The sequence below is a fragment of the Hordeum vulgare genome, chromosome 1H (genome assembly GCF_904849725.1).
Source record: "Hordeum vulgare subsp. vulgare chromosome 1H, MorexV3_pseudomolecules_assembly, whole genome shotgun sequence".
Taxonomy (NCBI): Eukaryota; Viridiplantae; Streptophyta; class Magnoliopsida; order Poales; family Poaceae; genus Hordeum; species Hordeum vulgare.
This window is the reverse complement of record NC_058518.1, coordinates 125,017,298-125,032,634: the sequence shown is the minus strand read 5'-3', so window position 1 is coordinate 125,032,634 and position 15,337 is coordinate 125,017,298. Positions and strand designations below refer to the sequence as shown.

The 15,337-nt window shown below is 47.1% G+C and overlaps 1 pseudogene; it reads right to left on the bottom strand.

Annotated features, from left to right (window-relative positions):
- Positions 1-7,815: 7,815 nt before the first annotated feature.
- Positions 7,816-8,636, bottom strand: LOC123408041 (annotated as a pseudogene).
- Positions 8,637-15,337: the final 6,701 nt, after the last annotated feature.

Sequence of the window (15,337 nt, the reverse complement as noted above, 5' to 3'; positions counted from 1 at the left end):
CGATGGTCGGTGGTGTCGGGTGTCGGTGGCGTCGGCGGTCAGGGGTTAGTTGTGTCGGTGGTCAGCGGTTAGTGTTGTCGGGGGTCGAGGATCACTGGCGTCGGGGGTTGGGGTCTCTTTGGTGAACAAGAGGCCGAAGAGGTGTCGGGGGTTGGGGGTTGGGGGTCAATGGTGTCGGGGGTCGGGGGTCGAGGGTCAGGGGCATCGGGGGTCGGGGGTCGAGGGTCAGTGGCGTCGGGAGTCGAGGGTCAGTGGCGTCGGGCGTCGGGGGTCGAGGGTCGAGGGTCAGTGGCTTCTGTAGTCGAGGGTCAATGGCGTCGGGCATCGGGGGTCGGGGTTTAGTGGAGTCGGGGGTCGGGAGTCGGGGGTCGGGGGTCAGTGGTGTCGGGCGTCGGGGGTCGGGAGTCGGGTCTCAATGGCGTCGGAGGTCGGGGGTCGAGGGTCGGGGGTTGGTGGCGTCGGGCGTCGGGGGTTGTGGGTCGGGGGTCGGGGGTCGAGGGTCGGGGGTTGGTGGCGTCGGGCGTCGGGGGTTGTGGGTCGGGGGTCGGGGGTCGGGGTCCTTTTCTTTCTTCTTCTCCTCTCTCCTCCTCTTCTTCTTCTTCTTCTTGATCATCATATTCTTCTTCTTCTTCTTCTTTCTCCTCCTCCTCCTCCTCCTCCTCTTCTTCTTCTTTCTTTTATCTTTCTCCTCCTCTCCTCTTTCTTCTTCTTCTTCTTCTTCTTCTTCTTCTTCTTTCTTTTATCTTTCTCCTCCTCTCCGCTTTCTTCTTCTTCTTCTTCTTCTTCTTCTTCTTCTATCTTCTTCTAGTTTATTATTCTCTTATTTTCTTCTAAGTTTGACTAGATAAAGCATGTAGACTCGGAGCATAACATACAATTCAGCGCAAACATACATGTTTCTATCACAATAGAACCTCAAAAGGCTAAGATCTAAGAGGTGCAAATAAAACTACATCAATGCTTCATGGATGAGGTTTATGTCAACACCTCCTATCTTCAGACCAAAAGCTTAACATGCAACTTCTATCAAAAATGCACATTTACTTCAAATGCAAATCTATCATTTCTTTTTTGGGGCCCATACCCTTCTTCATCTATCATTTCTTTTTTCTATCTATTTTTTTCTTTTCTATCTACTTTTTCTACTTAATAAACTAACTATCTAATTCAACATAAACACAGAAGAAGAAAAAACTAACTATCCAATTTAACAGAAAAAACACAAAATAAACTAACTATATAAATTAACTATCTAATTTAAAAAGAAAAAACAATAAATAAAGCGAAAAAGAAAAAAAAAACCTTACCTGCGTAGGGGCAGTGGGCGGCCGGGGCGGAGGGCAGTGGGAGGAGGGGAGGGCGAGCTCCGGCCCTGGGCGGTGGGGAGGAGGTGCGGGGGGAGGAGGGGAGGGCGACCTCCGGCCGCACGGCGGTGGTGGGCCGGATCGGCTCCGGTGGTGGCGGCGGCGGCACTCAGGTGGGCAGGGTACGGGAAGGAGGGGCGCGTGGAGGATGGGCGCGGGGAGGAGGGGAGGGCGAGCTCCGGCAAGGGCAGGAGTTGCGCGTGGAGGAGGGGCGGTGGCGCTGGAGTGGGCAGTGCGCGGGGAGGAGTTGCGCTGGGGTGCGTGGGCAGTGCGCGAGTTGGCCGTTAGGGGAGCGGGGGGTGGGGGCTGGGCGCCGTTAGGGGGAGCTCCTTTGTCGTCTGCAAAGGCTGGGAGGCAGACGGCAAAGGGGTAGGTGGGGTGCGGCGCGAGTTGGCCGTTAGGGTGGCGCCCCTTTGCCGTCCGCGTGCTCTTTGCCGTCCGCCTTTAGGGCCTTTGCCATGCGTGAGAAGACGGCAAAGAGGTGGCAGACGGCAAATAAGACCTTTGCCATCTGCAACCTCTTTGCCGTCCACTTTGTACCAACTGACGGGAAAGAGCATATTTGCCATGCGTCAGCAGACGACAAAGGCACGGCAGACGGCAAATTTATCAATTCCAGTAGTGTATATGTATGATCATTGCCTTAGATATCGTCATGACTTTGTGATTCTATCAATTGCTTGACAATAATTCTATCACCCACCGTAATACTTGCTATCATGAGAGAAGCCTATAGTGAACACTATGGCCCCCGGGTCTACTTCACATCATATATTCAGATCTACAAAAATACCAAAAATACTTGGTTGCACTTTTCACCTTCAGATCTAACCTTACAAATAATCGTGAAGGGATTGACAACCCCTTTTTTCGCGTTGGGTGAAAGTTTGTTTGTTTTTGCGCAGGTTCATTGGTGCCTCATCTTGATACTTCTAATGGATTGATACCTTGGTTCTCAAACTGAGGGAAATACTTACCGCTACTTTGCTGCATCACCCTTTCCTCTTCAAAGGAAAAAACCAACGCAAGCTCAAGACGTAGCACTCGTCACCAGGAACCCGTAGGAACAAGCGACGCTCGATTTGGATCACCACACGCGAATCCTCAGCCCCGCCGTGGTCTCTGGTGCTCACCAGAGCTTCTCCGACGACCCAGCGCCGCCGCATCCGACGTGGCCAGGCCGAGGCCACTACTAGTTACACTAGCAGCTGGGTCCCACGGTCCCAGTTGACGTGTTAACCAGGTCAACTGCTGACTGGACCTGGTCGAGGAAATGACACGTGGGTCCTATGCCCCTAGTGAGTATGACAGTGGGCCACCCCTGTGAGTTACTTATTTAGCAAATTGTTTAATTTAAAATATAATTAGTTAGACTAATGTGTCTATGACACATGGACCCCCCCCCCCCACTTGCTAATTAGTCTGTGGTTAGATTGAATTAAAACTGGGTTAACACTGAGTCTACGACAGCACGACTCCACCAGTCAGTTTGACCAGTTAGTTGAGAGTGTTGACTGCCGATGCAGTGATGATGTCATTCATGATTTTTTAAATTAATTTAATTTTGTGAATTTCAAAAAATGAATAAAACTTTAAAATTTAATAGAAAGTAATCCGTAGCTCAAGTGAAAATCATTTATACATGAAAGTTGATTGGAAAAGCGGGACGAACCCGGATACGCTATCGGTTCGTGTGCCACACGTTCCTAGCATAGCGAACATGGAACTTTTTCTAGCTGTTTCGCCCGTCCGGTAGTAGCGAGAGACCCGAGAAATATTGTGAGATATTTTCCCGATCCTTCCGCGACATATAATACTACGTTAGCTCATGCCTAGCCCTGCATATTGCCATGTGATGCTTTGTGATGCATTTGATTGCTCTGTTATTTATTGTGTTTCCCCTATGTTACTTCCTTTTCCATAGACCCCGAGACCGATGATGATCCGGTTATCGATTACCTCCCGGCCGAGGCTCCGTTTTTGCCGCAGAGCAACAAGGCAAGCAAACCCCCTTGAACATTCCTATATCACCTATTCTTTCTCCCTCATGCTTGCATTAGAATTTTTCTACTGCTGTAGTTAGCTCCCATATCTGATGGACAACCTGTTTTTGATAAACTGCTACATTATTCTACTGCACCTTAAAACTGTTTAGTATAGGTGGAGTAGTTGTCCCCTCCGACCCTTAGTCCATACACCTCTTTATTGTCAAGTCTCGATCATTGATTGACGAGCCAAGACCCGACACAACACTCACACCCCCTTAGTTGTACGATGTTGCAGAGCTACTATCGAGTACCAAGCGTGACACCTCGTTACGTACTCTGATGTTAGTGTTGTAGTGTAGTTGACCGGTGGTGGTTCTCGGAGGGTGATTCATCGTTCACCACTTCTGATAATGACTCTATCGTACAACCCATCAAGCATGGCCCATCGAGGGGGATTCCTCCCTAGCCACCTTGACGATTACATCTTTAGGAATCCAACGAGGGTGATACCTCGGATCCCCCTGATGCTACAACCACACAGTGACTTGACCACGTCACTGGGAACATTGATGAATAAATGTAGGCGGGTGGATTCCCACGTGGTTGTGTCGATGAGTTAATTAAAATGTTAATGGATTTGGGTATTTGATCTGGGTTGGTCAAGAGACCTTATTCGCACTAACCGTCTACGTGGGAGAAGTTAAGGGTACTCGACGTCGTGGTATCAGCCGAATCTCTTCAGACGTCAGCAATGGAGCCGTGCGCGCCCGAGTGGTCTGGATTATCACCGTTCTTGTATAAGAGGTGCCAGGACTGATATCGACCGCCCTCACATCGTGCAGGAGTGCAAAGGGTGATGGGCCCATGACCCCTGCGTGCTTAGGATTTAGACCAGCGGGCTCGCCTCTTTGTTGAGTCTAGGTGGGGTTGCGACGTGTCGATGTTCTGAGGCTGGGCATAACCCAGGAAAGTGTGTCTGACCAGAGTTTATCGAGCGTGACGGGGAATATGTGGTGTACCCTTTCAGGGAAGTAATTATCTACTTAAATAGCCGTGTCCACGGTTACAGGATGACTTAGAGTTGTGCCCCGATCTTATACAACTACAATTGTTACTTATCTCGAACGTTTGCTCTAGGATTGCTTCCTCGTAGGGAGTCGGGGAAGAATCTCTGGGCGTGACTTTAATTAATATTTCTGCAACAATATGACTATTAATTATGTTACCTGTTCTACCCTCGTCTATTGCTGCAAGACCCGTGAAGATGCTAGTCTTCGATAGGACTAGGCCTTGTCTCTCCATTCTCTCATTGCTGCAGTAAGTCCACATATAACCCCCTTGCTTTGATACTGATTCATACTTAGCATAGTTCTGATGTCAGTCTTGCGAGTACTTTGGATGAGTACTCACTGTTGTTTTGCTCCCCCTTTTCCCCTTTGTCCATTGTCGCGACCAGATGATGAAGCCCATGAGATGACGTATCCTGTCGCCGACAACTGCTACCACGACGGTGCCTTTTACTACGTGGAGGCCGCTGACGACCAGGAGTAGTTTAGGAGGTTCGAGGCAGGAGGTCTCGCCTCGTTTGATCGTTGTTTCTTTTGTGCTAGCCTTCTCTACGACATTATCATGTTTCATGTCTGTACTTAGATATTTGTTGCTTTCGCTGACTCGTGTGTTTATCGAGCTTTTGTATTCTAGCCCTCGAGGCCTCTCGCTTGTAATATGAAGCTTGTATGTTTATATTTGTGTCTAGAGTTGTGTTGTGATATCTTCGCGCGGGTCCTTGATCTTGGTCGTACGCATTTACGTGTATGATTAGCGTACGATCAAATCGAGGGTGTCACAGTCCTTGCGTAGTTGCATACATGGCGGCACCGATGAATACGGTGGACGACATCACTCGGCTGAAGGACGTGTCGTGGCTGCTAGCCTGCTACACAAGGTTGTGTCGCGTCTCGTCGCTGAGCGTACTAGGCGAAAAGGAAGAAAGGTGCATTGCACAATTTGAACAAACGGCTACCTGTTGTTGAATCAGACGGCTAGTAAAGGGGCTGATCTAAGATCAGTCGGTTTATTGGTAGCAGCCGCTTTTGTGGAACATTTAACCTACTTTTGTAAAAAAACATCACACATACACTAAAATACATGCATGTCATGCAGCTTTGTTAGGAGAGAGGGGGTGAGAATGGATACCGGCGCAAGCGTCCCCACACAAATGATTGTTATATTTTAAATCAAATGTTCGTTTTTAAAACTTTTTATATATTTGAAATCATGTTGACAAGACCTTTAGAACAAGATCAATTTTAGAAATATTTGATGTACTTTTTATTTTACATATTTCAATTATCTTCAGAATCACTTTCACAAAACATAATATTGTTTCGCTATTTCATAAAAGTGTTAACGACTGTTTCGCTAATTTCAAATTAATATTCTCACTCATTTTAAAAATCTAATGACACTCATTTTTAGACAATGGTTTCAGTGATTTTAAAAACACATATTTCACTCATTTGAGAAAACATATTCCATCCTCATTTTGAAAGAATGGTTTTAGGCCCATTCAAAATGTGAAAAATAACTGAAAATGAAATAATGAATTTCACAAATATAAGGAGCTGCAAAAATTCATATTTCGATTTCAAAAAATCGTTTCACTCCATTATTTGTGTACGCATTCCACCTATATCAAAGCTAGCTACTTTCACTCATCTCAAGAAAATAATTTCACTCAATCCAAAATCAGTATTTCACTAATTGGAAAAATCACATTTCACTGATTTGGGAAACTATTATCAGTCATTGCAAAAAAAAAATCACTCGTTCGAGAATACATATGTCACTAATTTTAAAACGCACATTTCACTTATTTGGACAACTGATTTCACTCATTATAAAATAATCTGAAAAACTAATTCCACTTTGTACTTACGAAATATATTGAAATGTATTTCAATCATCACAAAATTAGTTTCAAACATTTGAAATAAGTCAAATTTAAATTTTCTATAATTGAATTTTAAATAAGTGAAATTTAAGTCACATGAAAAAACAATTTCACTCGCTCCATAACATAGATTCCGCTTATTTATAAACAATTTGAAATAATCAGTTTCACATTTTTAAAATAATTAGTTTCAATTTTTTTAAACAACAAATGAAAAATATTTCACAGTGAAATTTGTTTCATATGCATGAAAAAATCTACTCATTTAAATTTTTTGGTTTTGCTCAATCAAAAATCTTATTTCTTCTATTCCACAAAACATGTTTCACTCATTTGAAACGTTGAAATTGAAAGATGTTTGAATGTATTCAAGATTGAACTTGTTTCAAAGGTTTTGGCATCAAGAGTTCAAATATATAAAATGTTTTTAGAATGAAGTTGCAGTTCAAAGATATGAATGAATGAAATTGCAAAAGACAAAATAAAGGGCATGAATTAATCTTGCATGTGATGAATTTTCTGAATTAATCTCACATGGACCCCTTTCATCTAAAGTTGATTTGACTATTAATAAAGATACAAGAGATGGTTGTCATTATACACATCTATACATTATCTGTGGGCCATAGAGCCGCACAAATCTCAGAGCAGTTGGACGGCGGATGGAATGCCGATAGCTTCCCGCTCCGGTAAAAGATACTTTGCGCTTGCTTCTACCGGTGCCGCGCTAGACGTGCGGGAAGGTAGTGAAAAACCCGGCAAGAGCTCGAGGGTCCGGATAGGGTACAATTCTAACGACAATTAGGAAATTTCTGTGACTATCGAAACTCGTATATCTTCGGCGCCAATTATTCATCACATGTCTGAATCAGTCGATTTTTCTATTATTTGTTAATTCGTTAGATGAGATTTTTTTCAGGGAAAACCTTTATTACTCAACAATTTCAAGTCTTTACAATCAGCAAGAACTAACTGAAGAGAAACTTCTGGACGAGAACCAAACTAAGTCATGGCATGGTTTTCCGTTTGAGCGAAATTAACTAGGCTATCACTAACCTTTATTTCGGGAAAGCCATTCGACGTAGTTCATTGATTCTCAAACACAGTTACATCGTTTATTAGCTTAGCAAATAAAAAGCTAGGAGGATCATCGTCCCAAATACAATCGATATGATCACTAAAACTATGCCTAGATAGTAAATGAGCAACCTCATTGGCCTTCCAATTACAATGTTCAAAGGTGATCTCTCTAAAACCAGTTGTAAAAATTCTACAATCATCATATATAAATTGACCTGTGAGACATCTAATCTACAAAACCATGGATTGGCTAATCCTCACCTGGCTGAGAATTTTGCAAAGCTACATGGATACAAAAGTGAAACTTTAGTTACGGAAAAAGTGATTTCGTATTCGATTGTGCCTTAAAAAATTCTCAGGCCACGGCCACCTTAGAACTGAACGCCGTCGGTTCGTGGATTATGACCTGCGGCATTACTGGCACCAAAAATACTGCGGCATTACTGGCACCAAAAATACTGGAGCCGCGTGGCACATCGGATTACTCTGTTCTGCCGGCCAGAACGTCGCCTCGTGGCACATCGGATTACTCTGCTCTACGGGCCGAAACGCCGCCGCGTGGGGTGGTGTATGTTGGTTAGCTCTGGCTGTTGATGTCGACGTGGTGGTGGTCCAAGAAGCTGTGTCATCTGTCGAGTCTTCCGTTGAGTCTGCCGTCAACAGAGACGACGACGCTATCCGCCGTGGGAGAGCAGGGGCGAGCGGCGGCTTGGAGGGCGCAGCGCCAACCGTCGGCGTCTCCCACAACGTATTCGGCGACGTCGCGATCCGCCGCAGGGGAGAGGGAGCGGGAGGGGCCAGGCCCTCGGTCGCCTTCGCTGGCAACAGAGCCGGCGACGTCGCGCTACGCTGCATGGGAACTGGTCTTCCGAGGGCCTTGGAGGTCGGCGACGGGGCGGAGGCGTCGCGGAACAGGTAGACCCGGAACCGGCGCAAGTTCAGGTCATTGAACAGTCGGACCTGCAGGTCCCGGTAGAGCACCAGGTCCAGCATATCCCGCAGGTCCTCGTCCGTGTCCACGTCGCAGAGCGAGTCCAGCCCCTCGCCGGAGTAGCAGTACTTGACGGAGAAGTCGGAGAAGCCCGCGCGCGCCGCCAGCAGGTCGCGGAAGCCCCTCGGCGAGACGGACGAGACGACGTTGAGGAGCAGGTGCTCGCCGTCGACGTACCTCGGCGGTCGGCCCTGGGCGCGCTCTATCCTCCCGCCGTAGCTAACCATCAGCTTCACGCAGCGCTGCCGGTCGGCTGCCATGATCGAACGGTGCGCGCGTGCCGTCGCCGGTCTTCTCGCGAATGTACGGGATTTTCCGATGATCCGGTGGGTGGAGGGACGTAGGCTGAAGGGGAGTAGCAGTATGGGCTGCCGTCGACGCAGATATATAGGTTCGCCTTTGGCCCTTCCAACGAGAGCCGGACCCGGACTCATGACCGAACGAGATACCGTATCAGAATACAATCAGAACCAGCCAAAACGAGGCAACAGGTTTTAGCCGTCCAATGCTTCACCTCTGAGATCACGGTGGAGCAAATCGTGTGCCAGAGTTTCCACGTCACTCTTATCACTTCTCGTCAACAACCTGCTTTCCTGAATAAGTTTTTTTACCGGAGCTGATATGTGTAGGTGCCTGCTTGTACTTGGCGACCAGCTCCCGCACCGGGGCCAGGAGCTGGTCGCGCGCGCTGTACTTGACAAGGGCGAGCGCTCGTCGGTGGACGTGTAAATGACGTACCAGCCCTTCATGACGCGCGCGTGGCCGCGGGCCGGGTCGCCCTCCGGCAGGATCGTGTCCGGGGCGACTAGGTCGGGCTTGAACACGTTGACTCACTCGAGGGTCCGGATGGTGCCGCGCAGCGCGACGTAGATGATGTGTTGGCCCCTGGCGGCCGCCGCGGCGTCGGCTCCTTGCTCCACGCCCAGGGCCGGCCGCCGAGGTCACTGCAGAGAAGGACAAGGCGGCGTAGCGTGAAGTCGAGTTGGTCGATGAGGCCGTCCCAGTGCGCGGAGCCCAGCAGCTCCGGCCACGCCGGGGCACCATTGGCGTCGGCGCCGACCAGGGCGCTGGACATGAGGACGCCCTGGCTCGCGTCCATGTGTGCGCACCGGCGCTGATATATAGGTTGGCCTTTGGCCCTTCCAACGAGAGCCGGACCCGGACTCGGACTCATGACCGAACGACATTACACTCTCCAATTACGGAAGTCTGGGCGCACGCTGAGGGCCTCCACGTCAGATTAGAACAGTATTTAGAGAGCGAGAAAAGGTCGACTGGGCTACCTACATGTTATTGATCCAGGTGGCTACCAACGATTGGGGAGTGTGATTCAGGATTGACATCGCTCTGCTCTGTTTCTCCCCACGCACACGCGACCTCTCCTCCCATTCCCTCTCCCACACGCCTCCTCATCGCGACCCTTACCTTTGAGCCCGCCGCGAGCTGGGGACGACCTCGCACCCCCGATGCTGCGCCCACGAGCGGAGGAGCGGGGAGTGGCGGCGGTGCCCAGGCCTGGTGATGTCAGGACGATGGCGTGGTCGGAGTGTGAGGACCCAGACTGGTGAATAACCAAGAGTTTGAACGAGGAAGTTGGCGCGAAGCAACCGGAGCCCTCCATCCAAGATCCAACGCGTCAGAAGACTCCATACCGCGTCGCTTAACGAGAGTCTGCGGCTACCGTGGATGCTCGATCGGACGGCGCTCCGCGTGCCAGGCGTCCCTGTCGCTAATCCGGCACACCACCTTTTCTTTCTTCTTCTACTTTTGCATTTCTAAGGCTATATAAGCCACGGATCAGGCTCAGTTGAGCTTATCTTTTTGCTAGGGTTTACCCCCATTGCGCCGCCAGTGTTCCTGGCCGGCTACTATGTACTCGGACCTCCTAATTCCCCTCAGATTCGTCGAGTAAAGTGGCTAGTTCGAGTGAATTCGACCCTGTTATAGTTCTTCAGTTTAGCAGAGTCTGACAATGGTATTCAGAGCCAGTCCTTCCTCGGAGAAGCTCTAGATCTTCTGGTGGCATGAATTGGGGAAGGGCAGTGAAAATCCTCCCTCCCTCCCGATCCAGGCGGCGGCGAGCTGACGGTGGCGCTGGTGGCGGCGATCATTCGGTACAGATCTGGTCAGGTTAGTGGTTGCAAAAGCTCCTTGCTTGCGTAGTAAAATCCCACCACCCTCCCGGATCCGGTGTACTTGGTGGCGTGGCGACGACGGTGGTGTTGGCGGCGGCAGAACTAACAACACCAGTTCGGGTTGCAGCTGCGGCTGTGGTAAAATTCCTCTCTTGTGTTGTCTAGTTTACAGTGGGGTTTCAGACACTATCAGAACCCTCTCGGCTCCTCTCATGGCTAAGGTGGTTTCCCCCTCAGATTCCACCTCCACTGATCAGCTGGAGTTTTCCTCCCTCCAACTCAATGTCCAGCTTCTGCAGAAAAACAGGGAACATGACATAGTGGAGTTTGATGAGTTCAGGGACTATGTACATGATAACTTTCACAACTTGCAGAAATCTCTGGGTGACTTGCAGGGCACACTATCAACTTTTATCTCTAGGTTTCCTAAACTAAGAGAGGTGCAGCCCAACCCTCAAGATGTTCCTCAAGCCAGTGTTATTGCTCATACACCACAGGGCCCTGTGAACAAGTTCCAATATGCTCCACAATCCCCTGTAACTGTGGGTTGTGCAACCTTGGTGGACAAGAACTCTGGAAGGAATTAAACCTAGATGGTACACTAAAATTACCCTACAGACATCCCCATTTTGCAGACAACAAGCAAGCCACTACTGATGCTAAGAACCCAGTTGTGGCTCACCAAGTGCCCCCTGGCCAGCAAGTTACTAACTTGGAGCAGGATCAAGGTGAGGGACAAAATGCACTCTTGGACAGAAGGTTTGGCACTGCAAACAGAGACTGGCCTCAAGAGATCACAAGAGTGCACACTCTGGTAAAACCTGCCAAGTACGACATCCCTGAGTTTGATGGCACCAACACTGACTCCTGGATTCAGACAATTGAAATGTATTTTGAAGCTGCCAGAACTTCCCTGGAACAAAAGACTGAAATTGCTGTAACTTACTTGACAGGACCTGCAATTGAGTGGTGGAGAGGCACATGTATCAGTGCTAATACATTACCTTGGTATAGGTTGTGCAGACTGTTAGGTGACAGGTTCTCTGAAACTTTAGTTTGTGACAATGTCAAAACATTCCATGCCCTTAACCAGACTGGAACTGTCAATGATTATGTACTACAGTTTGAGAAATCCATGAACCTAATCAGAAGGGATAACCCAGCATTGCCACAGGAGTACTACAAAACAAGTTTCATTGCTGGCCTGTCTGACAACATTCAACATCATGTCCAATGCCATGAACCTCCTGATCTACAAAAAGCTATTTGGCTAGCTAGAAGGATGGAGCAATCTCAGCCAGCTAAGAAAGTACAACAACCATTCTTCAGTCACATTGTAAAAAGGCAAATTCAGTTTGACCCTGGAAAACAACCTCCCAATTCCACTGCCACTGTTATTCAACAAGCAAGGTTGAAGGGTATTTTCTATAAGTGCAAGGACCCATGGTTCCGAGGGCACAAGAAGGTGTGTAAGCTAGCAAACCAAATGCAAATCCAGGCACTACAAGAGAGTTACCCTGAGGATGCAGAGTTAGTATATTATACTGCTGAAAGTGATGATGTAGACAATCCACCTCATGTGGATAATGATGACCCTCCATTACAAATACCAATGCATGCCTTGATGGGAATTAGAGCTACTAGGAAACTAAGCTTCACTATGACTGCCATGTTAGGAAATATCCCTGCCACAGCCCTCATTGACAGTGGTAGCACTGCTACATTCATCACACCATCCTTAACTCAGAAAGAAAAATGTGCTATAACCCCAACCAAGAAAAGACAAGTGATTGTGGCTAATGGTGCTACACTCTGGTCAGAGTTCATTGCACTTAACTGCCCCTTCTCTCTACAAGGACCTCACTTCTCCACAGATTTCAGAGTGTTGCAACTACAGGGTTATGATGTAATCCTAGGGGCTGATTGGATGGCTGCATTTAGTCCTGTGGAACTTGACTTTGATGAGATGCATGTCAAAGTCACATTACCTGGGGGTGAAAAGAAAATATTCCAAGATGAAAGTCTACCCACAGTACCAGTTCAAGAAATTCTTCCCACTGAAACTATTCCCAGTGAACCTGTTTGTGGCGCTGTTCTTTTGCTTAACAGAATTGTGGTGCAAGAACCTGTGGATCAAATTGTGCCTGAGCTAGTACAGAAGATTCTCAATGAATATTCCCCTGTTTTTAGCACACCAACAACTTTACCTCCCAAAAGGACTATTGATCATGTCATCACATTCACCCCCCAAGCTAAGGTCATTAACCAGAGACCTTATAGATTGCCTCACCACCAGAAGGATGCAATGGAAAACATAGTACAAGAGATGGTCAAGTCTAAAGTTATCAGGGACAGTAACCGTCCTTATTCTTTCCCTGCACTTTTGGTGAAAAAGAAGGACATGACATGGAGGCTGGTCAATGATTTCAGAAAAGTGAATGAACAGACTGTGAAAAACAAATATCCCATCCCTGTTATTGAAGATCTCTTGGATGAACTGAAAGGTGCGACAATCGTTTCCAAGTTGGATCTCAGAAGTGGTTATCACCAAATCAGAATGAAAGAGGAAGACATTGAGAAAACTGCTTTTAGCACACAGTGTGGACACTACGAATACTTGGTGATGCCCTTTGGACTAACCAATGCTCCTGCCACATTCCAGCTCCTCATGAACACTATCTTAGACCCTTACCTAAGGAAGTTTGTCTTGGTCTTCTTTGATGATATCCTGATCTATAGCAGAAATATGAAGGACCACCTCCAACACCTCAAACTTGTTCTAGAAGCATTGCAGTCAAATCAGTTATTTGCAAAGCTTAGCAAGTGCTCTTTTGCTCAACCACAAGTGGAATACTTGGGTCATGTCATCAGGGGTGATGGGGTTGGTACTGATCCTACAAAAATTGAAGCCATTACTCAGTGGCCAGCACCTGAGAATGTAACTCAGTTAAGAAGTTTCTTGGGCTTAACTGGTTACTACAGGAGATTTATTCAACACTATGGGTTTATCTATAAACCTCTGTTCAACACCTTAAGAAAAGACAATTTCCAGTGGGGGTCTGAACAAATGGAGGCTTTCAACATACCAAAACACAAAATGACTCAAGCCCCAGTCTTGGCTCTTCAAGACTTTTCTCAGCCTTTTATATTGGAAACTGATGCTTGTGCTTATGGCATTGGTGTTGTGTTAATGCAAGAGGGTAGACCATTCTCTTAATTCAGTAAAACTATTAGCCCAAAAGCTGCAGCAATGCCCACTTATGATAAAGAGGCTTTAGCAATTACTGCAGCACTGAAACATTGGAAACATTACTTTGCTACATCAGCACTAGTAATCAGAACTGACCAGCAAAGCTTGAGATACATTCAGGACCAAAAGCTCATAGAGGGGATCCAACATAAATTGCTAATCAAGTTGCTGGGATATAATTTCGTAATTGAATACAAGCAAGGGAAGAACAACAAAGTTGCTGATGCCTTATCAAGAGTCCAATATAGATTACACTCATTAATTGCTAGCCAAGCTCAGCCCAGCTGGTTAACTGAAGTTGTTGCTAGTTATGCTCAGGACCAAAAGTGCAAAGATCTCCTAGCACAACTGGCCATCTCTGCAACTGTTGTCCCTAACTTTACCTTGCAACAAGGACTGTTGAGATACAAAAATAGATTTGTCATTGGTTTGGACAATGCTCTTAGAACTAAACTGGTGTCAGCAATGCACAACTGTGAGCTAGGGGGCCACTCTCGACACAGAGCAACTTACCAAAGAATGAAACTCCTTTTCCACTGGCCAGGCATGAAGAAATTTATTGTGGAGTTTATCAAACAGTGCCCAACTTGCCAGATCAACAAACCTGAGCACTGCAAGTAGCCACGATTACTGCAGCCCCTCCTAGTTCCTGACTTTGCTTGGTGTCACATTAGCATGGATTTCATTGAAGGTCTCCCTACCTCACAAGCCAAGGACATGATTCTTGTAGTGGTGGACAGATTCACCAAGTACAGTCACTTTATTCCAATGAAACACCCCATTACTATCAGTACTGTTGCAAGAGCCTTTACTGAAAATATATTCAAGTTGCATGGACTCCCTTCAGTCATTGTCACTGAGAGAGACAGAATCTTCACCAGCAACCTCTGGCAAGAACTGTTCAAGAAACTTGGCATCAAACTACACATGAGCACTTCCTACCACCCTTAGTCTGATGGTCAAACACAGAGGGTTAATCAATGTCTAGAGAACTACTTAAGGTGCATGGCTTTCCTCCAACCTCAAAAGTGGTTGCAGTGGCTTCCATTGGCTGAATGGTGGTATAACACTAGTTACCATACATCACTCCAACTCACAGCTTTCCAGGCTTTGTACAACAGACCACCTAACATGCTTTCTGAAGCTGCTCTTTATCGTGCTGACATGGTTCAGGAATTCTCCTCCATCCTAAATGCAGAACAACTGGCAGCTCAAATCAAGGGTAACCTTCTCAAGGCTCAGCAAAGTATGAAGCTATATGCTGACAGAAAGAGATCTGAAAGAACATTGGAAGTTGGGGACATGGTCTATCTGAAGCTTCAACCTTACAGGCACACCACCCTCAGCTTGCATAGATGCCTTAAGCTACATTCCAAGTACTATGGACCCATCAGAATTATCCAGAAAGTGGGGCCTGTAGCATACAAACTGTTATTGCCTGAACATTGCAAGCTTCACCCTACATTCCATGTCAGCCAAATTAAAAAGCACCTGGGCCCACAGGCCATACCCAACCCTCATCTCCCTCTAGTTCATATAGATGGAACCATCTTATTGGAACCTGAGAAGCTACTGG